Source organism: Montipora capricornis, chromosome 2 (assembly GCF_036669925.1).
Source record: "Montipora capricornis isolate CH-2021 chromosome 2, ASM3666992v2, whole genome shotgun sequence".
NCBI lineage: Eukaryota > Metazoa > Cnidaria > Anthozoa > Scleractinia > Acroporidae > Montipora > Montipora capricornis.
In genome coordinates, this window is record NC_090884.1 from 24,817,043 (window position 1) to 24,819,542 (window position 2,500).

Consider the following 2,500-nt stretch of genomic DNA (forward strand, 5'->3'; position numbering starts at 1 on the left):
TATCACACAGGTCACCGTTCTCAACCCTCAGGAACTATTTATTATGTAAGGTTTATGATTGGCTGGAAAGGTCTGTGTGGGTAAGAAAATTGATCTAGAGAATAGTTTGGTCTGTAAAAATGCAGGTTACAACAACAACGACGTTTATTTGTATGTTATTAATTGCTATTTACAATAATTATTTGTCGACCCAAGTATGGCGAAACTAATCGAGCTGAATATATCAAGGTTCTACTCTTCTGGTAATGGACTCCTGGTAAGGCTAATAATAAGTTAGCTCAGGCCAGTTGTCCCTCAACCAATTAATAATAATGGACTGGCGATATCTGTCACTTAGAAACACTGCATCATGTGGGAGACAGGGTGGCCTAAAGCCCCGGCTACACGTTATAAAACATTTGTTGGATCAGCAATGTGAGAGCGTGTACCATGCATGTTTGATGACGTTTGTTCAACATTTTTTGTTGGAATAATGTTTTGATTACGATCAAACATTTTCTCGAACATACAACAAATGTTGAAGCGTGTAGCTGCGCTTTCAACAATATTGTACTGCAAAGACCAATTAGAGTTAAGCGCCCGGTCTCCAATCCGAGAACCATGAGCAATCCAAAATGGCGGAGTTGGAAATTGTGTCCAAAAATGTTATGTATGGCTATCCAACGTTGTTAGAAGCATTCTTATAACAATGTTGGGACGTGTCCTTCTAACAATGTTACAACTTGTATCCGGGGCTTAAGAGTTAACATGCTCGACTTGGGGCTGAGTGTCATCAGCAAAAAGTCTGAACATAAATTTGTTTGAATTAGGAAGTCCATTTAAATATACAACAGAAATAGCAGGGTTCTAAGGGCTGAGCCTTGAGGAAATCTACATATAGGCTTTAGGGAGGCATCATTCAGCATTGAAGTTTTCACCAATAATACAATAAAACAGTATCATAGCTGTGAAACTGCCCTTCCTGCCATTGATTAATGTAAATGGGTTGTCCTCTTGCTTCTTGATTTTTTAGCGGCGTTCAATACTGTTGATCACAGTATTTTGCTTGAAAGATTGATGTCTAAATTTTGAATCTGTGGCACTGCCCTCGAATGGTTAAAATCATATCTTGCTGATCGCTCAAAATATGTATTGACTGAGGAAGAAAAGTAGTCAACTCTTGGTTTGGAATGTGGTGTCCTTCAAGGTTCCGTTCTTGGTCTGATTGTGTACCTACTCTATACGTCTCCATTGGCTGATATTTTAAGATTACACAACAAGTCATTTCATCTGTACACTCTGTTTCTCTTCTCCAAATACAGCCCACAAATCTCCAACCCGCTGCTCCACTGTGGAACAGATGTTATTCAACCAACCAAACATGCCAGAAATATAAGTGTAATCTTTGATAACACGATGTTCATGACTCCGCACGTGAACTCGCTTTGCAAATCTGCTTTCTATCATCTGTTTGGTGTCCCTAAATACAGTGGAACCCCGCCTTACGACCTCCTCGTTAATACGACAACCCTTTTATCACGACCACATTATTGTTGCCCGAACAAAATTTCACTTCTTTTCTTATCTGAAGGCTCAGTCTCCAGCCGTGGGTGTCTCGATATGCCCCCGACCTACGTCTGGAGACTGAGCTTATCTTATCTGGAAACCTTATTAATCCGACCACTCCGACTACCAACGACCACTTTTTGAAGTCCACAGTATATTAATCCGATCACTTTACTGAAATGCCTGGTAAGGCTGCTGAATATTACAAACACCATCTCAGAAACAATAACGCACTATAATTTAATCAATTATTTCTAAGCAAAGGTATTTATGGTAAGCATGTTTAATTGATAAACCATATCTTTTATTGACAACTGGCAGGCCTCAGACCGCTAGGACGACAATATGAACACTGCTAATGACCTCGCGAAAGTTATTCCTTTTGTGCAAAGTGATTGGCTTAAAGTGCCCATAACCTAAAAAGTTTTATTTTCCTATTTGAAAGTCCATATTTAAAAATGAACTTTGGCGAAAGGATTTTTCAATTCCAGCGAGAGGCGAATTTTCTACGATTTTTTCAATCCTACTTTTATTTGGTACACCCCTTCCGCTGGTCAGGACCTCACGGGCTCGCTGTGACGTAGATTAAGGAATACTTGTTGGCGTGGGTCTTATCTTTTCTTACTAATCAACGCCAAGGTATCGCTCAGCGATCGGTTTTGGTATTTTTCATTAAAGAAAAAAATCAATCATGCCTATATTTATCATCAAGGAAAGTGCCACTGAATCTGGAAGTGAATAAACTTAGTGGCGATTTAAAAAAAAGAATCTGAGGCGAGTAGTTGCCGGTCTCGACGAGTCAGCCAGCGCTAGCACTGAAACCCAGAACTACACGGAACCCTACGTCGAAGAACCATTAGCAGACGAGGAATGGCTACAAATTACAGAAAAGAACTAGAGGATAAGGAAGGTCTCGCGAGGGAATTATAGTCAATGCTTATGTCTGTTCCTGTAG

At 40.0% G+C, this 2,500-nt stretch overlaps 1 protein-coding gene across 1 annotated transcript in view; it reads left to right on the forward strand.

Moving 5' to 3' along the window:
* LOC138039155 (uncharacterized) overlaps positions 1–2,500 on the forward strand; it is a 109,610-nt gene that overhangs the window by 57,900 nt on the left and 49,210 nt on the right.